This window comes from Triturus cristatus, chromosome 8 (genome assembly GCF_964204655.1).
Source record: "Triturus cristatus chromosome 8, aTriCri1.1, whole genome shotgun sequence".
Classification (NCBI taxonomy): domain Eukaryota; kingdom Metazoa; phylum Chordata; class Amphibia; order Caudata; family Salamandridae; genus Triturus; species Triturus cristatus.
Window position 1 is genome coordinate 1,182,567,465 of NC_140591.1, and position 22,961 is coordinate 1,182,590,425.

General features: G+C 42.0%; 1 protein-coding gene across 2 annotated transcripts in view; it reads left to right on the top strand.

The window, feature by feature from the left end:
• The first annotated feature begins 2,217 nt into the window (after positions 1 to 2,217).
• Positions 2,218 to 22,961, top strand: part of CYFIP1 (cytoplasmic FMR1 interacting protein 1) — a 517,233-nt gene continuing 496,489 nt past the window's right edge. For both annotated transcript variants that reach the window (XM_085622863.1, XM_085622862.1), the window contains exon 1: positions 2,218 to 2,350. The gene's annotated coding sequence lies outside the window, so the exon portion shown is untranslated. The remainder of the gene's footprint in view (positions 2,351 to 22,961) is intronic.

The window sequence follows — 22,961 nt, forward strand, 5'->3', positions numbered from 1 at the left end:
ACGTCATAACCTGGTGTTTATGGGTATTGTAGTTTTTTCATTACATATACTGTGTTCTTATTGGCTGCTGAGCATTTCTAGTAAAGAAATGAGAAAGCATAATCCTCGCCTCCTTGTCCTTAATAGAATAGAAAATTCTTGTCACGTATGTTTGCAAATTTTTAATCCAGGCTGCTGACATGGTGTGCACGGCACAGGCTGAGCGGAACAGCGGGGAATGAAATGTGCACGAGTGCGGCACAGAAGAGTCACGTACCTCCCAATCCGCTCCGAAAGCCAGCAAACTCCAAACGATGTGGAACGTAGTCAAGCAGTGCCGCTCGTTTACACAAAATGGAAGGTGCACCAGGAAAAATAAGTCCAAACGTAAATAGGGAAGTCCTTTGGAATACTTTTATTCTGTATAATAAGAAACGTAGTCAGGTCTCAGCCAACGCGTTTCGTTCTTAAACAAGAACTTCTTCAGGGCAAGATTGATAATTGGCAGCAGTCGTGTCAAGTTCAAGTACAGTAGGGATATTGGTGGAATCCCAACTTGAAACTCCCAAGTACGAGTTCCAAATCCTAAATAGCAGTTATGGCATTCGCATATCGTTGTATAAAACATGAAAAGTCTTATGGGAAGTCCCATCTGAAGGCCTCACAATCAGAGTTCCAGTCGATTCATTCCAGCCCAGAATATCAGCCGGGTCCCGAGAACTTAAGAAGCAAATGCGCCACACCTGGTGCACCTTCCATTTTGTGTAAACTTTGTTGTCTAGATTCCAGTGGAGCTGAACTGCGGCAGACTCCGGGAGTGCAATGCACAGGACATTTTTTACTTATTGAACAAGAATTGATGGGCTGAACCAATAGTCAGCCGCAGATCTTGGAGTTTGTTATAGAAGCAGTGCTGCTCGTGTCTGATCACAAGGCAGGAACGTGAGTTAGGAAAGGCAGGGCCCGAAGATTTGCAGATACAACAACCAGGTAATCCTTAATGACACCTGGGTGGAGTACTTCTCCTGATCGTCGCTCGATGAAATAAGATGAGGGAGTCGAGTCTGAGTAATTGAAGAGTTTATTTCCAGTAATTTCCACAAACTACACGAAGCGGCCACCTTGTCCGGTGATCGAACTCCATCTGACAAGGTGCCATTCGAACCCCGACCAGCAACCACTCCATGTGCACGCCACATTCAAGAATACACAACAATATGGTTCTAATGCATCTCACGCTAGCCGCGCGATGCATTATCACCAATACTACAGAGACAAACTGTGGAAACAGAAATGAAGACCCAGAACCATAGCTGGGGCACCATACAGAGACTTGCTCAAGATGACAGAAGTGGAAGTCCTTCGTTGCTGTCCTACATGCCAGTCAGCATAAAGGGCAGTAAGTAAATAATAACAGAAAGCTCAGAAGGGCACCAAAATACCACTCTAGTGGCACCCTATGGAAATCAGGGAAATGCAGTTTACATATTTAAGCCACGCCCCTTTCAGAGGCTCCTCCCGCACCACCACACACACTTTGTTTTCATCTCACTTAAAGCCCTATTAGAATGTCTTTACATTCCATATGCTCTGTGAACTCGGAAGTGGGATTTCAGACAGGAGGAGCTGCCTGGCTTGTTGAGGATCACCACTGGCTGTGATCCCAACAAAGCTCCCTCATTCATCCTCTTGGCTCTGGAATTTCTTCGCAATTGGCGTCTTCTGTCAGCGGAGATGTTGCTGTGGGTTATGTGCTCATTTGCCCCACATTGAGTCTGACACCCTCACCGACCTATCCTGACCAATGACTCTGTCTTTTCTAGCTCGCCCACTACAGAGCCACCGCTGCCCGCCCAACCGGATCTTCTAACCAGCCTAGTTTCACTCCCCGATGCTGGTCCCGAGATCTCTCCGAACGCTCAGCAGTTGGGTCTGTGGCGGCGACTCCTGTCTTTAACACAAGGAGGTGGAACAGCCGCTATTGGTGCCAGAATGGGTGCCACCCTGGGATTATCGTGCCCAATAGTCTAACCACAGAGTACAACGACCTCAATGTGTAGTTTGTAAACACAAGGCACCCCTGGACGATCACTTCCGGACTGAATAGTAAGGCGATCAGTTCCGGAGCGGCAGGCATTTTCTTCCGGAGCTGCTAAGCCTTCTTTCCGGGGCGGCCCTGTTTTTTTTTTTAACCAACCACAAGACGCCGTGGCTAGAGTAGCCACCAGGCACAACATAGCACCGCCCACTGACTGTCAATCACTGCAAACTAGCTTTCCGATTGCCACTCCCTGCCTTCACTTGTTGAAGTCGGGAAGAGTCGAAAGCGAAGCAGAGAGTTTGGATTTTTAAAGATCTCCGGGCGCCGGAGGTAAGTCAACTTTTTTTAAAAACTGCAAGTTGTTTCGAGAGGATTGGCACCTGTGTGTGATCAGCGATAAAAAGTTAATCTTTTTACTCTTTTGCTCATTAACGCCCCTGGCCTTACATGCACTTCCCTTTCTGCTTTTTTTGCTGTAACTCCGTCTCATTTCCACCCCTTGGTAGTGCTGTCCCTTGCCACTTACCCCCAGGCCTCTACCCCCACACTCATGCTGTTTGGGTTTCTGTTCTACGCCCCCTCTCCTGTCATTCTTTCTGTCTGATCCACCTCTGGATTGCGCTACCTTCCGCCCCAGTTCTTTTTTTTAACCCTTCGTGGTCAAAAACTGGCCCAGATATACATGCCAATCACCAATCAAATATATCTTTATTCGGATATTTACAAATAACCATAAAAGATGCACATCATCAAGTCAACATACTTTTGTTAAAAAACACAATCAAAATTACATAATACCCTAAAATCATCAATACATAAAATCCCAAAATGCGAGATCATAAAAAGCAGAACAATTAAGTGCTAAGGTTCATTCGTCGGCAGCCTTCTTGTGCCTATTAATAATTGTTTATGGCAGAGAGGATACTTTATAATCATAAAAACAAGGTAGCAGTCCTAGTAGTTAATCCTCTCCTCTGGTATTTCTTAGTCTAACTGCCAGTCGCAAAAAGTGCACAGTGCTAAATAATACAAATGGGTCAGCAGAGAGTTTGAGATACAAGAGGGCCACTTTAGCCTGTCTAATTCCCGCGCGTTTCAAGATGTTTTTTAAAAAACGCTTTCTGGGAAGGACGTAAAATGGACATATGAGAACAAAGTGGATGGTGTCTTGCAGAGATCGTTGATCGCAGCCGCAACACCCTTTTTTGCTAATATCACTCGTGTAACCAGCTGGAACTGATAAAATGTGGTGCAGGAGGTTTAATCTGAATCTTGTTATCAGGAATCTGTCATGTCTGTTATGTATATTGGACAGATAGAATTCCATCCCCACACAATTTTTTGTGAGCTGGTGTTCTCTTACAGTAGGTTTCCGCCCTTCCCTTTCCTCTCTAACGTTAGCTACATATAGTAAGAAGTCTGCCTTTATGGCCTCTTTGTCTCTCGTTCCTATTATGGAGGGGTCATCAAAAAGATTTGCATGGCCCAAACTAGTCAGCGTGTCCTTTACATATTTGAGCCAGGGTATTTGCAGCCCCTTGTCCCCCTTCAGACAGTCCTCCAAAATTTGTCTGCTAAGGCTTGCCTCAGGGTTTATCCAGATTTTGATCCAACAGATGATGGGTTTGAGGCATGCCCTATCGCTAATATAGGGGATACCCAGCTCTTCGTGGACCATGAAAGAGGGGATGCTTTGAGGGACTTGCAAAAGTCTCCTCAAGAACTTATCTTCCTCAATCTGAATTTTTCTCCCATTTGTAAAACCCCACACCTCACTTCCGTACAGGGTTTTGGCGCAGCAGACAAGACTATATAAATGTACAATTTCGTTGGGTGACCAGCGACCCAGTCTGCGTGCATAATTCATAATTGACCCCTCAGCACCAAGTTGTTGGGTACATTTATGACTTACAAGGGGTTTAAAATTTAAGTCTTTGTCAAAAACCATACCCAAGTAGTTAAAATGTTTCACCTTCTCCAGTTTGTGTGTGCCTATGGTGAAAACACAATTCTTGTGTGGGGTTTTTCCTACTTCCATAATGAAAGATTTTGTGAGGTTAGGGACTAAATCTAGGTCTGCCATAAAGCTGACAAATCCCCCAATGAGGGCCTGCAGGCTCCTGCCAGTGCGCGCCAGGAGGACCGCATCATCTGCGTAAAGGAGGACGGGTATTCCTCTCTTCCCTCTGCTGGGGCAATCTGCCTCCAGGGCTCCGAGCGCCTTGTCTAGCCCATTGATATAAAGCGTGAATAGGAAGGGTGCCAGGATACATCCTTGTCTCACCCCGCCCTTACACTGAAATTCCTCGGTGACGTCGCCCTCGTTTGTGTACCTGACCCGTGCCGTGGTGTTTTGATGAAGCATACGCAGGGCGTGGATCAATCCAGGATCCACGCCCATGGCACTCAGGATCTCCCACAGCCTTCTTCTGTTCACACAGTCGAAGGCCGCTGAGAGATCCATGAATGCCAGGTAAACTGTCCCCTCCCTGGCCACAGTATACTTTGCCACCAGGTGGTAAAGGTTAAGGCATTGATCAGTTGTGGAGCGCCCTTTTCGGAAGCCATACTGTACGTCAGTGATAATATTGTTTTCGTCAGCCCATGTCATTAGACGGTTTAGAATGACTCTTCCCAAAACTTTCGCCGTTACATCTATTAGGGATATTGGGCGATAACATTGAGGGTCATTTTTATTACCCTTCTTAAATATGGGCACAATGACGGCCGTAGACCATGATCTCGGCATGCCCACCTCCATAGCTGTGTTATAAACCCTGGTTAAAATGGGGGCCCAAAGATCTATCTGGCTTTTAAATAGATCAGGGGGTATCCCATCTGGCCCTGGCGCCTTCCTCACTACTAGGCCTTCTATGCCCAAATGAACCTCATCCACCATAATGGGTGTCCAGGCACTAATGGGGCAACCGTTTACCGGTGATAACTGTGCTTCAGATGCCCCACGATTATACAATCTGGAAAAGTGTGCCTCCCAGATATACATGCAAATTGACACCTTGACCCCCCACGCCCTTTTTTTGCCATCACTTTATTCACGTTAAAGACTGCATCCGAATGACCAGATGCAGCTAACTCAGCCCGCCCAGTACAGAGATTTATACAATTTCTGTTTGGTTTTGCTTCCATATGACCAGAGACTCTGGCTTCTGAAAGTTGTGTCCTCAGAACATCTCCGTGAAATATCCAGAACTGAACTAATTATATAAGGCTGCTCGCTACCAAAAGTTGCCCACTTTGTAGTCTCCCAAAGTGTATTTTTAAACGATCCTTCTTTGCATGAGATGGGGCACTTAATATTCATATATCTACAGTTTGCCTAAAATGCCAGACAAGGGCCATGGGAACTCCCCATTGGTTAGAAGGTGGCATGTGGAGAGCTTGCTTCCGTTCCCATACTCACTGAATTATCAATGATATTAAAATAATGGACTGTATAAGTGAAATGTACTTCCTGAAACCATTATGTCACTTCTACATTCGTACTGGAACAGCTACTCAACTGTCTCCTATACGGCCGTGAAGTAGTACCACCACTTTTCAGCAGGACCGCTGTAATCGTACTGGACAGTGCAGCCTCTTTCAGTGGTGCTCTACTCGCTATGGGTAGCAGTAGTGCTTCACAGTATGGCTCCTATCTTAGTAATAATATCTTGGTTTAACATTGCTCAATCTATCCCAATTTTTGCTGTCACGAAGTTCTGTAAACAACAGGTGCTACTATTCAATTTAATGGTACTCAATATATCAATTTGGGAAAGATGAAAGGCTGAGTTGGTTTTGCTGAGAATGAAACTCGGGACTTGCAGGCTGCGCACATTTCAACAGCTGGTGACTAACTTGCTGAGTTTTTTGTATCTGTATATCAATACTTCCTAACAGGGCTGCCATAATTTCAGTGGAACAGTATCTGCATGTCTGCTGTACTTCCTTATTCATAATGGACGGTTATAACACTTGTCTGCAGTATTGTCCTAATTTAGATTTGATAGTACCAGTACTTTTCTGTAGGAAGCAGATGTTTAGTTACTATGCAATTGCATATGAATCCTATTTTTAGTACGTAGAATGTTCAGACACAAATTTGACTTAACAAAACAATGTATGTAAGCAGAAGACACGAATTGTAGAAAATACCTTTGTATTTATTAATACTTTATACTGTGCCAATGACATGTCAAAATACAGGAATTTACAGTCCAGCCCTCCATTTCCTTCACCCACTCAGTGCCATTTAATGAAATAGTCCTTAAAGTACAATCCTATCTGTGCCTTGAAGTACCATGAGACCACAGCATTTGTAGTGCACAATGTCCTTACATTGTAACCTCAGTTCTTTTATTGTTGTACGAAACATATTTCATTCTGAAAAAAAGATACATTCTTTTTGATTGGGTGATATGATACATTGTTGAAAGCCTGATTGAAACATGATGAATTAAAAGGTTATATTAAACGAAACCCTCAGCAGGGACTTGTTGGGTTTAAATGTCCTAAGTAACCTGCAAAATATTGTGTTTTGGCTGCAAAATTAAATCAGTTTGTGCACCTTTTTAAATTGACTGTGCCTTCATACTCAAAAGCATCAAGGGGAATTTATCTGTTTGATCAAAGATCACAAACTGAGAGCATGACAGACAACGATTATTAGAAAAGCACTGCACTGAGATTGACTTGTTCTTCGGTCTTTCTGCTACCGAAGTCTTGGCTTTTGCCCTCGTATTCCTAAGTCAGCTATTGATCCCTGCAAACCAAGACCATCCTTCGTGTTCCAGCATGACTCCAGATCTAATCATAAGATACACTGGATTCTACTCTATTTCTTTAGAGGCAGTATCCAAGAAGGATGTGGTGAGGGGGTTGGATGCGTAAGTGGACACCAACAAATCGATACCACTTTCCTGTCACTTTCAGAGAACAAAATAAAGTCTAAGGCTCTGGAAGACATGCATTTAAGAAACCTATGTTCCCATTTCCAGTTTAATTATCCTGAGATATTTTGTTTCACCCCTTCCTTCCAAGCTTTGACATTCAGTACTGTTTCAAATATCAAGTGTCCTAGCGATAAACATAATGCGAAAATATAATTTCTTGTGATACCTTCTACATTTCTTCATATTATTAATGCCCGTGTGCTTAACAACGTACCGTCTTAGAACCCAGTGACAAGTCATGTGTTTATACCACAGTAATATGTGTTGACAAGTTGCAAACATGTTTACATTTTTTGCTCAATCAGCTTCATCCTTACAGGGGCTGGATATAAAATGTGCTGGTTTGAAAATAGTTTTTATTGTTATTTACATTTGTAGTAATCACATACTTTCTGCCAATATTAGAAATCCAGAGTTGCCTCTGCCATCCATGATTCTCAGAGTGGTGAGATTTTCTCTTTATACCACTTTGATATGTTTATGGCTAGATACACTGCAGTAATTAATTACTCTGTAGTACATGGTTATGTGTGACTTAGCCTGTGTGCACTGTTACTTGCATATTTGTAATTTATTGTGCAAGGATTCCTGGGCGTTTGTTGGCGTTTCTGAAAATTGATGCCTGTTGGCGCCTTGATGTATGTGCATTCTTGGTGCATGGTCTCTCGTACTCTGTGTTTATTAATGGATATGCACATACAAAGCACAACCCTTTTCTATTTGGCACTGCTTGCTATTTGATATTATTTAAAACTGTAAGTCGGTTTTATATATTTTGTGACGAGCTTCCTTTAGGGAGCACCTCTCTGTAAATCCTTGATTTAAGCCAGTTGTAAAAGTTCCGTCAGGTTATATTTTTAACACAGCGATACCATTGAAGGCACAAGTGAGCAAATATTTGAGAGCTCTGAAGGCTGAATAGATCTGCAAAGGCCCCATGTAATGATGCACAATTTTCAGCCTCTTCACCAAACAAAACAAAACAAAAACCTTGAGATGATGGAATTTTGAAACAAAACGTTAATTAGTGTAGCGATTTTTATAGCACTAAATAGATTTTGGTTTTAGCTTTTGCTGATTAATGTTTCTTAAAATACATTTTTGTCTGCCTACTCAACCAGCAAATAACTCTTATCTCACTTGTGGTTTCAAATGGCATGTTTCTGACTATTTGTTTTTTAGTGCTCTCTAAAGGGTTGCATTGTTTCATAATAGTACATAGTCACTTGCAGTCTTTCAATTCTTTCTGTATTCTATGTATACAAGTTGGGCCAGAAAGCATCAGTCTTTTAGCTGTGATAGATCGCAAGAACTATGACAAAGGTAGCATTCCAAAAAAAGCAGAACGTACATTGTAAGGTTTCAAATTCACCAGGGTTGAGGGAGGGTGGGTGAGGTGGGGGGCGAAGGGAGGTATTGCAAGAACTGAGTTAATCAGTCTGTGATTAAGTGCTGTTGGTGTGTTTCATTTTTCTAGCATTTGGATACATCAAATAAATTAACTGCTGTCCTGGCTTAATGTGTAGGACTTTCTTATCTCAGCTCTATGTTTGAATCCCATCTTGGGACACCAGCAACCTTTGCTATTGTTTGCACTTACAGGTTGACTAAATTGCAGTAAATAACGCGTACTGCTTTGACAGTTGTGATTTTCCAAAGCCCTGCTTGCAGGAGAGTCGGTTACATAAAGGATACAGAAATTCTGTATTGTGTGCTTTAACAATTGGTCTTGCAAAACTGGGCTTTTTTTCCACGTTTTATGAGGCCTACTTTGTTCCAATGGGATTGACCATCGGAAGTAGTAGGATTATGGGTTTAAAGGTTTTACCCAGTGTGAAATTGTGCATGGCTGTAGTAGCAATGGTAGTTTTTCATTTTAGGGGTTTTGTTGGACAATTCATGCTTCACTTTCATCCATTTGAAAAGTTTGAGAAAAACGGACCCATTCAGAACTAGCCAACTATATGGATCAATTTTTCACGTCACCATTAAGCACATTCATATGTGGGATTTTTGGTAATCCTACTTTGACAGCATGTCCTGCTGGAGTCTCAGAAGTAAACATTGGTTAGAAAACACCCACCCGACCCAAGAAAACTCACCTGCAGACTCTCATTTAAAATGGTCTTCTAGTGAAATCTCGGATAGTGCTTCTATGCCATTAATTCTCAATTATACAAACCTATGGTTTTGGTGCTTTTAATTCCAGAGTTTGTATTCAATGTGTGTTGTTTTTTTACCAGTGATTTTAAAAAACAAAACAAAAAAAAAACGTTGAATATTTTATCCAAGCACCGTCCCTCCATTTCCAATACCAAATATATAGCCTTTATTTATATTTAAAAACATAATATCTATAATATGTCTGCAATAATATTGTTTATTGGCTGCTAATGTAATTCCTCTCATGAGAAACGAATCTGTGGCATAGCAACAGTATTGTCTCAGACCCTCCTTAACCATGTGCAGTTAATTTCCTCAATCTGAATTGCATTTGTAATACAGGTTATGGCAAAGTGTACATAATGATAGGTGATGCTTACCTTTTGGCAGAAGTGGGGACTAATCCCAAATTTTTGAGGAGCAACTCTGAGCCCTTTGGTAGTGGTGTTAGACGTACTCCTACAAGCGATGATGATGATACTATTGTGGTATGTAAACTAGCATGGCATTAAATACCTACATATTTCCACTTTACTGTGAGAGTTCTGATCATTGCTAGCCTGAAAGATAACTACCCTTAAAAGGAAATCATGTTGTAAGGCAAATTCCTACTTGTTTAAATAAATCCACACCCTCTTGTGGAAAATACTGTGTTGCAATAATCCCTTCCACTACTCCGGTCTTTCTGACCCTAATCTCAAAAGGTAAATAGGATACTTAAACACAGGACCAATATACATGACCTACTTGCCATGGAGTGAACTACCGCCAATAAGGAAAATAACCTAACGTGGTGTTAGTGAGAAAAATCTTTGCAAATGAATAACAGCTGCCACCAAGTCGGGCCTGACTAGTCGGTAGGAAAACACGTTTCGCTATGTCTAGCTTCTGTACTGGGTTTACTTGGTCTTGCCTGTGTAGAGTAGAAATCTAAGCACTCTCCCAGACTGGGAGAACTGCAATAGAAAAGGAACAATCCAGCACCTGCTCTTGGCAATTCTTTAAAATAAAAAACAGACTTCAAAATTTGTACATATAGATCACCTCTCTCACCAAGAACAAATTTCATAGCTTGCTCCTTCAATCATGCCTTCACTTAAACCAAGCACACATTCTGCAATCGACAGAAACCTGGTCTAATGGCACGTCAGATTTACCTCAAATATACTGGAAATTGCCTGACACCATCGCACAGGCTTTCCCCAGTGAAGCCACTGCCAACATCACATTATCCATCAAGTGCTGTGTGTAGAACCCCTGGATTTATATATTTGCTCCTACTTTATTTCTGTTTTCCCCATGAGCAAAATTCAAAGTGCCAAACTTATTTATCCATGTGAGGGTTCATCTTGCCTGTGAAACTGAAATATAATCTTATTGTCTGAAAATGATGAGACCTGTAACCAGATGTAAACGTCTTGCCTTTAATGCCTCTCGCAACTGTCTGTCTGCTCATTACTCCACCATTACCAGATGTCCACCATGCCCACACTTGACACTTGGGAGGGGGGCAGGGCAAACCAAAAGAGGTATTTATGAGGTGCCTTAGGCTATCAAAACAGCACTGATTGATTCATGTTTATATATACCCACATAAGTTTTATTGGGATGCAGTTTGAAGATTACGGGCATGACTAGCTTGGCTAGCAGCAACTGTAAATTAAGGCGGTTTTATAACTTAATTCCTCAGATTTAAATTGTTAGTCACATTGCAGAAATTTGCCTGTGATGGGCAGTGGCGGATCCATTTTATGCCCTTTAACATGGGTTTATTGACAAACTCGTCTTGCGCAGTATCTCAGAATATATTCTGACACATGTTAAACAATTTGTCTCCTACATCAAAGGTGTCTATACGACATCCATGCAAATGTGTGTAGGTATGCCCTAAGTCTAATAATTTTTATAGATCTAGCTTGACAACGCAGCTATTGCGTTACCTCATGTGATCAACATTAAAAGAGATTTAAGAAGCACTACTGAGAGAGTGGCTTATGCACTGCCTAAATGTTGATGTCCTTGATTTCATACCTTGATTGAGCAGAAGTTGTGTGCTTTCACTGAATAAAGGTCCTAGCATTGCAATTTCTGCCTTGTGGGAAGGTTTATAATCCACACAGCAGGACTCCGTTGGGTATGGTGACAGGATCAAGGCCATAGACTTGATTTGTTTATGAGGAAAAGTGACAACAAATGGAACATTCATAAATTATTTATCACAAAAAATATCTTACAATCAATAGGCCTTTAAGGGTGAGGTGTCATTACACTTTGATAAAGGTTGTGGACAGGTATTGTCTTAATGTGGAATCTCAGAGATCGTCATAGTAGGCAAGGGTTTTGTTTTTGGTCACCCCCTGTTACAAACCATTGTGGTAAAGGATGGGCACTTTCAGAATCCTTGTAATGCCATTTTAGGCATTTATTGTGAAAATAGTATGGTAAAGCCAATAAGCCTTTAAGATAGATTGTTAGTAAATGGTGTTAAAGCATGTAGGCAAGTATTGTGTTACATGAATTCTAGATGCTTACTATAATAATAGGCTAGAGGTCTCGTATGGTTCTGACTCTGACAAAATCCTTGGGGTGGAAAATGTTCATGTTGAGAGTCCTTGTCAGGCCCTCTTTGAGGGGTTGCATATTATTTTGCCAACTCTGATATTGTGCATATTTCTAATTTGTATGTTTGTGTACTTGATGGCTACCTTGTCGAAAAACGTATGGCCAATATAGTAGATGTAAGTTTGTTATGGTGATGAGTCCGTGGTAAAAAACATAGATCTGATTAGTTCATCAAGAAAAGTTATCTCAGATGGCATAGGTAAGATCTGTTTATTATGAAATGTTACATTCAAGACACTAGGCTTGACTTTTCAATTATTAAAATCATATGTTTTTGCCAATAAGCCTTTAAGTGTGGATTGAAATTACACTGTTTATTGCCTCCACACTAGATGTTTTGTTACGTGGAATTTCACAGATTACTGTAGTAAGCAAGGATTTTGGTGTTTACTTCCTTTGATAAATCGTGTTAATAAAAGATTTGCACTATGATAATCCTTGCTAGACACTCTTAGAAGCTCCTGTTATGTGTAGTTGTCTGGCAGACCCTTGTAATGAAAATATAAATATGTACACACATTTATATAGGGGGTATTTGGATCAGCTCTTCTCTTTCTCTTTGAGTGCCATTCATATTATGCTGCACACTATGACCGTATACTGCATGCAACAATCAGATAGCCCATTTCCGGTCAGTAACTGCCTTTCGCCTAATCACATGTGCCCATCCTCCTGAAAATGAGTGCGATTCAGTGTCTGTGCTGGCAACTAGTTCTTTAGTTTTCCTTTTTTCCTTATTATAGGTCCCTTTTTAGGTCTCGCCTGAGACAGCGCTTTAGCGCTGCTCTGGCGAGACTTATAGTAAGCGACTTTTGGAAGTGGAAACGAGTGCATTTCAGGCCGCCAACTACAGTGCATGTGCTCCGGGCGCGCGCACCATTTGGCAGCCTGAAAGCATTCGTTTTCTTTCACTTTCGCGGCCGCACGGCCGCCCGCGAAAAGTGCTCACCATTTGCCAGCCTGCATTGCCTCTCTCCCCTACCCCCTCCCTTATCCCACTTCCTGCTTGTTGTTCTTGTTTTTACTGTTTCAGAGGTTAGTTTCTAAATCCTATCTATGGCACCATCTACTGTTCGTCTTGAATTATTTTAAAAACAAAGCGTTGTGGTTTGTAACGACCATGCTGCCATCTCTTTCATGTCCGTAAAACCTTTATTTAGATTGCGAACAGGAAGTGGGCAGACTGGAAGGAGCCTTAGCTGCATCTGCCCGTTATTTCTTGGTTGTTTTCAGTTCGCTGGCTTCATTTTCATCTTGCTCTCTTTCAACACATCGCGGCGGTTCTTTCTTTTCAAAGTGCCTTTTCAGATCTTCTTGGCGCTTTTACTTGCGTTTTATTTTAAGTGTGTAGCTTCCCAAATTTTCATGGGGCTTTTGCTGTTACTACATTAGCCCATTGTTTCAGGTTAACCCACACAGCAGTTCTGGCTGGTGTTTCTTCTAACGTGTCTATATGCGGCGCTCTCATAACTTGCAGGGATATTAGCGCTATATTATGTATGAATACAATTTCTCATACTACACACAGAGAAACACACAGAGGCAACATCTATCATTTGTTATTGGTGGCTTCTGCAATATTTGACCTCGTACTTGTGTGCGCCTGATGTGCTGTGCCACATAAGTGTTTGTACTTTATACTTACTTGGGGGGACAGCCTCAGGCAACATTTGCCTGTTCTTGGTCGCTTTTGCGTGCAGTATCTAGAACGCGCTGTTTCCAGGTTTATAGCGCTCCCACATTGGCGCATTGCAACATTATTATTTATATGTGCCTTTTTACACCTTTTAATTTTCACTTAACCTAATAGTGGCGCATTATTTAGGTGTATAGCTTCTGAAATATTTTAACATTACTGCTTTAGCGGCAATAGGCATAGTTTCAAATCACCTCTTGATATAGGCCCGGATGCTGTCATTCTTATCCTACCTATATACAGTGCTCTCTAAACGTACAGTCAGATTACACATACTGTACAGGGAAACAAACAAAAGCGACATCTGTTCAATAGTTACCGATTACCTCTGCACTGGTTTACAAGCAGTAATATCGCGAGATGTGTATGTGACAGGCTAATCACTTAACGCAGAGTACCGCCTGAAAATAATAAGGCACCCCATAGATTGGCAGAACTGTTCCAATATCAAACACTCAAAAAAATATACGATGAACTAAAGCTTCACTCTTGATGAATACGATTTAGTGGCTTGTCGTTTTGTCAGCAAACAGAGCAAAGCTGCCTTTCTGATTTATCTGCTGTGGGAGTGCAGTGTGCTGTTCCTGCCACCCCGGAGCTATATACGGGTTCAAGGACCGTATACTAACTCGGTGTGTGTCTGGATACGGCCCACTGCCAGCGCTATATGTGTACTGGGAACATTCCACCTAACGGACAGTACTAGGGTGTACAGAGCTTTCATAGCTGTGCGTGTGCTGGACCAGCCGGTGTAGTGAGATCTTGCCCATAGGGGTATACTGGCTGGTTGTTTTTTGTTTTGTTTTGCAGTTTTATGTAGTGCGAACTACCCCCAAAAGTAGTTGCGAGCTTTACAGGAGAACTAGTTATATTACACAAAAAACACATAGATCATAGCGTCTATGCTGTGGTATACCAGTTGTTAGCGCTCCATGTAATTGTTTGTCTACTTACATACTTCACACGAGGCAGACACATGCCCTCCAGCACTTTTTTTTAACTATTTCGGGGGTTAGTTTCTAAATCTTATCTATGGCACCATCTACTGTTCGTCGTGAATTATTCTAAAAGCAAAGTGTTGTGGATTGTAACAAGCATGCTGCCACCTCTTTCATGTCCGTGAAACCTTTATTTATATTGCGAACAGGAAGAGAGCAGACTGGAAGGAGCCTTAGCTGCATCTGTCCTTTATTTTTTAGTTGTTTTCAGTTCACTGGCTTCAATCTGCCTGCTTTCATCTTCATCTTGCTCTCTTTCAATACATCACGGCGGTTCTTTCTTTTTAAAGTGCCTTTTCGGATCTTCTTGGCGCTTTTACTGGCTCATATCGCAGCGTTTTATTTTAAGTGTGTAGGTTCCTAAATTTTCATGGGACTTTTGCTGTTGCGACATTAGCCCATTGTGTTAGTTGTGTAGTGAGTTAACCTGGAACAAACATTAAGCAATTTTGTGATTACAATGCCAATAACTCCAACTGTCTGTGCTGGCAACTAGTTCTTTAGTTTTCCTTTTTTCCTTATTATAGGTCCCTTTTTAGGGCTCGCGCTTGCGTTGCAGTGCGCAGCGAGAGCCCTTTTGTAGGGGGTTTAAAACTGTACCTAGAAATTGCACATGCTCATGCGTGTGCTTTTTCTTTTTTGTTACGGGATTGGCTTGGGGGTGCGTGTATTTCAGAAACAGAGCACTCAATAGGCCAAAGGCAGGCGTGTTGCTCCGCCCATGGCCTATTGGTGTCTGTTACCCTCACAGGGTGACATGTGGTTTGCATTATCGTGCGCAGACGCATGCACGATAATGTATAACACATGGCTCTTTTAAGTTGCAACGCTTTTTGGTTCAATTTGCCAGTTATGAACCATGTAGTAAACTACGTGCCATATTCAGCAAATCTTTATTTATACTGAATACATTTTGGTCGCTGAATTTCACATTCCCGGACCATACCTGCCTGTGCGTAGTTTGAGCACTGACAACCAAACACGTTATTAATCATTGCTTCCCGTAGTCAAGCATGTTAACCTGCTACAATCCTATTCCTCCTTTTCTCATTTGCCGTGTTTAGACTTCCCTCAACACAGCTGTTCTTAGCTTGTCTTGCTGGGGTGCGAAACAGGTCTTTAACCGGCGTTCTGTACACCTTAAGTACGAGGCATCTGTACTATTACCATCCAACTAGTGCTTTCTATACAACCAACATGCCTTTCTACAAGAGCTCTTTATATTCGTGTTTCCAAGCTTCCTCTTTAAATAAAATACAATATTTATGCAATGAAAGGAAAAATAAATCGTCCAGTAAGTTATAATATGCTGAATGCCGCCAAGTTCCCCAAGTGGGCTTCCGATAGTCATTATATAATATGGTGATCAGCTTAATAGCTCATTTGTCTTATGTGTGCTGCATGGGGATGGAGGATGTACAGAGCCATCTCCCTCCTGCATTCAGTGCATGTGAATGCTGGTTAGAGGACGAGCAGGCTACCCAGTGCAAAGCAAAGGACAGTGAATGGACTCAAGCTTGGCACAGGCAAAGACTTCCCCAGGCATCTGTCTTCACCTCCTACTGGATGAGGCGCCATATGGCTCACTAATGAGGCGAGCAGCCAGAGACTTAGAAGGTGGAAGACGTCCATCAGGAACAGATGCTCCCATCGCTCATCTTATTTACCTCCCACCTGCACACCTCTGTATTTCCTTATAGGCCTCGATTCAGGGAAGGGCTGGGTGTGCAGTGACAGACAGACATAGTGCTCGTTCTCCTGCAGCCCCACGGTTAGACCTGCACTATCCTGACAATAAGACTTAGAAGGAGGCGAACTGCGGCCATCAAACGTATGCTCAGTAGCGCGTGCATCAGGTCCCACCCTGGTGTCCCCTCTCTGACCCCATGGCTCAGCAGAACTGACTATTGAGGAAGAACAGCGAGGCCTACAAGGTAAGCGCCGAACCAAGCTGTGAGTACTGATGTGTGTGCCTTTGTTTATTTAAGTATGCATGTGAGAGTCTGTCTGTTCTTGTATGGATTGGAGATTGTGTGTAAAAATGAAAGTATGAATGTCTGTGTATGTGGGTGTGTTGGTATGTGCGTGGGGTTGCCTAGAAGAGTAGCTGAATAGGAAATGTGAGGGACATACCAAGAGCATATATAAGACAGGTGGCTGGGTGGAGGAGGGGTGCGTTAAACACATCGGGTCCACTGACTGGTTTATAGCCAGAAAGATGATTAAGTAAGAGAAGTGTGGCGTGCTGACTAGTTTAGGAGGCCTGCATATCTCAAGTTTGAAATTAGACTCGACCAACACAATATTTCACCATCCATGGTTGATGAGGTTAATAGAGTTCTATCAGGTAATAGTGTCGCCTTATAGTTACACATCTTACAAATGTCAAAATGAAATGCTATTAGAATCACGTGATACAAGGGGAAACGGTATTGCAGTGGGAAGCATATAGGGTCCATCATGGCTATTAACTGCAATTTATTTGAAATAGGCTTTCACGGTTGGGGAAATTTGGCTGTTAATTGAACTATTTGGCTCCTTCTAAAAATATCATTGGAAGGCCCACTCTTAAATCCACCCAGAAGCGAGGGATTCTATTGGCTGACCAGGAAGTAATGGAATATAATTCACGAGTACCTGTAGAACTGCTTATAAGCTGCAACTTGTAGCCACATTTCTACTTGCTTTAATTCTAAAGGCGATTTGCTTACTTTTTTCTCAAAACATTTTCTGAGGGAGCAGGATCACCCCCTGAGTGGTTTGGGATAACAAACGTCTGTATGAGAAATTTTGGGAATGCATATTTGACAAATTTGTTTTAAACTCAGGATCTGGCAGGGATTCCAATTACATGTGGTCTCTGGTGTGATGAACTTAAATCCAAATAGAAAAAAAAAATACATCTTGATGAGCAGAATCATTACCTCTTCTAAATCAATTTTCATATTCATCAGACGTTAGATATGGAACAACCTCCTGAAGCAATTTAGAAAGTCTCAACCTATTCCCAACTCCAAAGGGCAATGAAGATCTGACTATCCCCACCGTCCTCTCATGACCACAATGTTGTATTGCATGACTATTGACAACCAAACAAATTCCTGGTACAAGAGTGTAGGAAAGTGCCCTTTTTGTATGGCCACCCCCCACTGTTTGCTACAATGCTGACGGTTATGACGGAAAGTACACTGTTGCCTGCTGCCCATGCCCCAATGCCAGTGCTCTCTCCCTAACAAGCACCTGCAATGCAATACGTATCGCATTTACACAAGTTCGAGCTATTGGCATCGTAAATGACAATGTCTTTTATTTATGTTTGGTTTTTAAAACGTAAAAGGCATTGTCATTTGCAATGCCAATAGCTTAAACTCTCGCTAATGCGAGACCTATTGCATTCCAAATGCTTGTTGTTTTTGTTCTGTTGCCGGTCCCAGGCAGTCTTACCGGGCCGCTCGCTTACTGGTCATTTTATCTTCAGTGTGCTACTCCCTGTGTGGCTACTATTTCTAAACTGTGCACCCATCTTGCAACGCTATTGTCCATAGTGTATGACCACCATGTTTAGAAGCATGATGTTGGCATTGCAAAATGGTTGCCTGCTGCTATAGTTGATTTTATATTTGTGTGGCAAGCATCACGATGGATTAAACCCAGATCTATGACTGTTGAGTGTTTGAAAAGCTTCAACACTCCGTCTATTTTATTTTGTGAGGGTATGCCCAGACAGGGATTTCTTGCTTGCTGCGCCACTAGATTCAAACTAGCCTGGCTGATGAGGGATGATACTCCAAAACTTGTACCTGGATTTTCGTTTCTGGTCCAGGGATTACCTGCCCTCACAGTTCCGGCTGGACTGTTCCCATGGGGAGCAGGGTCAAGACTGATTTGCATAAGACTGGGTTCAAACTGGGGTGCCGTGGCAAGTAAAATAAAGATGGATTAAAACCCTGATCTATGACTGGGAGTGAGTGTTCGAAAAGTATCAACACTCCGTACATCATTTTTATTTTGTGATGTTGCTATGTGCGCCCTAAGTGGCAAAGGGTGTACCCAGATTTGGGTCCCTTCCTCGCTGCACCACTGGATTGAAGCTAGCCTGGCTGATGAGGGGTGATACCCAGAAACCGGCCCTATGATGCTTGTTTCCAGTCCAGGGAGAACCTGGCCTGGCAGTTTGGGCTGAACTGCTCCCATGGGGAACAGGGTCAAGACTGATTTGCATATGGCTGGGTCCAAACTGGGGTGACGCGGTGAGCAAAATAACAATGGATTAAACTCAGATCTGTGACTAGGGGTACGTTTTTGAAAAGTTTTAATAGTCTGTCTATTTTATTTTGTGTTGTTGCAAGCATAAATTCGCCAATTTTAGTTGGTGGCAACTTTTCTTTATCCACTTTTATTCCTTTACTTTATCTTCCATATGCTGCCTGTTGAGTTTGTGTGTCTGTTTTATTATGGATGGGTAATTGGGTGAATGCAAGATTGAGCCAGTGGGTCGATGATTAGATGTATGCATGAGTGACAAGAGTGCATGTATTATGAGTTTAGGCACACAATAAGTCATCAATAACTGAAGATGCACTTTCAATTAAAACCTCTCCTATTGGCTTGTTTTCCGTGCACACAAGGCGGTAAATTGCGATTCTCCTATTACCATGACTAGAGAATCTGGATTTCATTAAAGACACGGAGGCTAACATTATGCTTACTTTACCATCCCTATGGTCAAGGTTCATCAACCTTTTCTTCAATTCATGCGGAAAAACCATCTCTTCCAATTCAAAGCTCTCACTTAGAGCACCCAGGTCTGGCAACCAGCTGTAATAATTCTCCAGCTGGAAAGTCAATCTGCTTGCAAAGAGATCTATTTCCAGAGGGCCCCATATATTGTTGAGAGAATTGAAGACCGAGACGTTGAGCTTCCAATCGCTGTGGTCTAAGAGGAACCTCGAGTTCCAATCTGCATGTGTTTGTTTTTCCTGGAAGATATTCGGCCCTTAGGGAGATCTTGTTTTCCAGGCAGAACATCCAAAGTTTCTTGGCTAGATTTGAGAGGTCTACAGACTTTGTTCTACCCAGGCGGTTTATATAGGCAACCACGGACATACTGTCCATCTTTAGAATAACAGATCTGCCTTGAAGAGAATGTCTGAAACTCATCAGAGCATAGAGACCGGCAGTCAGTTCTAGATAGTTTATGTGGTGAGAAGATTCTTCTCGAGGCCAAACCCTGCCCGTGTTCTGATCTAGGAAACAGGCTCCCCAGCTATGAAGGCTTGCATCGGATTCTAAGACAAATTCTGGTGTTGACCCAAAAATTGCTTTTCCGTTCCAAGCATCCAAGTTCTCTAGCCACCAGGTTAGTTCTAATCTTGCTTCCTGGTCCAGGGAGACACGATCCCCATACGAGAGGCCTGATCGTAGGGCCTTCGCTTTTACTCTTTGAAGAGCTCGATAATTTAAGGGACCCGGAAAGATAGCTTGGATAGAGGAAGAAAGGAAACCGAGTAATCTGGCAAGTTCTCTTAATGATAAAATCTGTTGTTTCAGAACGTGTCTTATCTCTTTCCTGATTTTGTAAATTTTCTTTGATGGGAGAAGAAGGCAATTCATGGTATCTACTGTAAATCCCAAGAACTCCAGGGTTCTGGAGGGAGATATCGACTTTTCCCTGTTTATGTTGAACCCTAGGTTTTCTAAAAGGTCTATTACTGTCTTCAAGTCTTGAATAATTTGAGAATGGTCCTGGGATAGAATGAGTATGTTGTCTAGGTATATGATCATACGTATACCCTTTTCTTTTAGGGAAGAGGCGACTGATCTCATCACTTTGGTGAAACACCATGGTGCTGAGGAAAGGCCGAAAGGGAGAGCTTTGAATTGGAAGAGATGGTTTTTCCACATGAATTGAAGAAAAGGTTGATGAACCTTGGCCATAGGGATGGTAAAGTAAGCATAATGGTAGCCTCCGGTCTTGTAATGAAATCACACAAGGCGGTAAATCCTATAGAAGTTATGATTTACGTCCACTGAAATTAGGTTTAAAACCCAAACCTTTATTCAGCTCATAGCTGTCCTGTCACTTAAAGTTGATATTCATTTGAAATCATTCTCATGACACAAACGCTCTACAGCAACGATTTCTGTTTCTGTCAATTTCCTTTTTTGCACACCTCATTAAAAGTCCTGATTTGATATGCTGCCTAAATGCACTGTGACATTATCATGTCCTTATCCTATCAGTAGCTCCTGTCGTTCTGCATTCCTTGCATCTTATTTAAATGTATAGTTCACTATTTTAGTTGCCTAAACAGATCACAGTTCTTTGAGCATTGCGTTCTTTAAACGGCTGTCGAGTTGACAGTCCAATAAGAAACTCACAGGAGTTCTTCCCTTCAAATAAAAGCTCACAATCTGATAGAACACTGCTCTATGGCGTTTAATAGCCATTTTTTGTTAAATTTCAAAAATAGTGCAAATAGCATAGCAATAGGTTGTTTACAAAGTAATGACGAAACACGAGTTAACGCAATGCTGTATGAAACCAGAGTACCTATCAAAATAAGTAATCATGTCATAAAATGTCTTTATTATAAATGTGTTCAGAGGACAAACGCACCAAATTGCGTTTTGTAGCATGTCAGTATCCAAGAGTAATATGGCCATCTAGCGCAGTGAGTGGTGGGTATGCATATGACCTTTTCAGCAAGAATAATGGGCTTTATCAATAGAGAGCGAAGTGCTTTTCATTAGCTATTCAGGCGTACATGAGAGGTGCCCTCCGCTGTGGTCCTCTTCAGATCCCAGGGATTCCCATGGTGTCTTTAGTGTCGGGTAGGTGATGGACGTTCCCCAAATATTCTTAGGACGGGATTTGGTAGGCATAAATTCCCAGTAATTCTTAAGCTGTTCCTAGCAGGCAGAGTGTCTTGTAACCAGCTCCTTACCAGGGAGGAAATTCCTTTACCTCAATGCATCGCCACCCAATCTTAGGCAATATGAGCAGTATGGCTGTGAGTCATCAAACCCCTTTTGGGGCGTTCTTAGTGTATCCCAATAGTGCAACCAGTGGAGTTGAGTCTTTAATCTAGTCTATTATGTCAAAAACTGATGCCCAAAACTCAGCAAACCCATACCAAATGCATGAAGTCAGCGTCCAGGGACCTGCAACATGCACAGTGTGTATATATGAACTATTTTTTTAACTCGGTGGTACTGGGGTGCTGTACATCCTATGAAGGAAACTAATGTGTATTAATCGTAGTCTATAGTTGGGCAAACGTGTACCCATCGGGGCGCAACAGTAGTGCCATTGTTTCTCCTCTAGGCAAGAGTCTAGATCCAAAAGCATGAGGGATCTCGCGGGCGCATACAGGTTTTTATTTTGCAGGTAATGAGCTTCTTGGGAGATCCTAGGAGCACCTCAAGCTCATGTAGTGGTGCAGGGGTCGCCGGAAATGTGCTATGTATTGCTCTGCATGTGGCTCAGAGGCAGTAGTACATAAAAGTGCTAGCGGGGCGCATTTGGGATCATCCCAAATGGACTGTAGTGTGATGAAATTTCCCTCTTGAGATAGATCTTCCACTGTGGTTAACAGGAGACAAATGGGCAATTCTTTATTTAATGTCTTATTCACTGGACCATATTGCATACTCTGCAAAACCAGTTCTGCAAATGCCTTTTTTGACTTGTTTTTGCTGATGCTGTTCCACATTGGCAATAACTTTAGCTGATGCAGTTCCACATTGGCAATAACCATTTTTTTCATTTCTGCACATTCCATACAGCAGTGGCAAAAAAGTGCTGTTCAAAGCAAAAAGGCAAGACCTATTGACTTTGCCAAAACTTTTATATTTTCATTTGTTTACTTTGTGAGACATCCAATAGTTCTTTTCTATTTGTGACACTGTTGTTACGGCCTGCAAAATAACAGAATCTGTTAATCTATATGTAATTCACAATCTTACATAGGGTATTAATATATGCTAAATCTGAAATCTTACATATTTTCCTTTCATCCTTTTCCTAAGATCAACGTGAAGGGTGGGTGCCTTGCACCTAGAGTCCACTATGCTGCTTGCCTTCGCCAGAAATTGATTTTTTTATATGCTTTCCCCCACTTACTACCTGTAAATAGCATATCCATTCACTAATTATACACCGCACTGTGTTGTGCAAGTTCACTGTTTGTTGATCTGGCATGAAATTCAAAAGATATTTGGAAATCTTGCATTAGAACCCATGCCCAATGCAGGGGAAAAAGTGGGGACCCTTACTGGTCCATTTACCGGCATCCTCCTCTTACCATTTATTTGCTACATGATATCATTCTCTGTGTATGGGTTCCAGAATTTCACTTTACAGTGTTTTATCAGCAGTACAAAATTCCTTCCGTTGCTGGCACACATAATGTTCGTTAGGGTCGCATTGGGTGGCAGTTTGAGCAAAAGTATTTACTATGGCATATTTTGCTATGTATGTCTTAAGGTCTCCACTTACAAACTTAGTC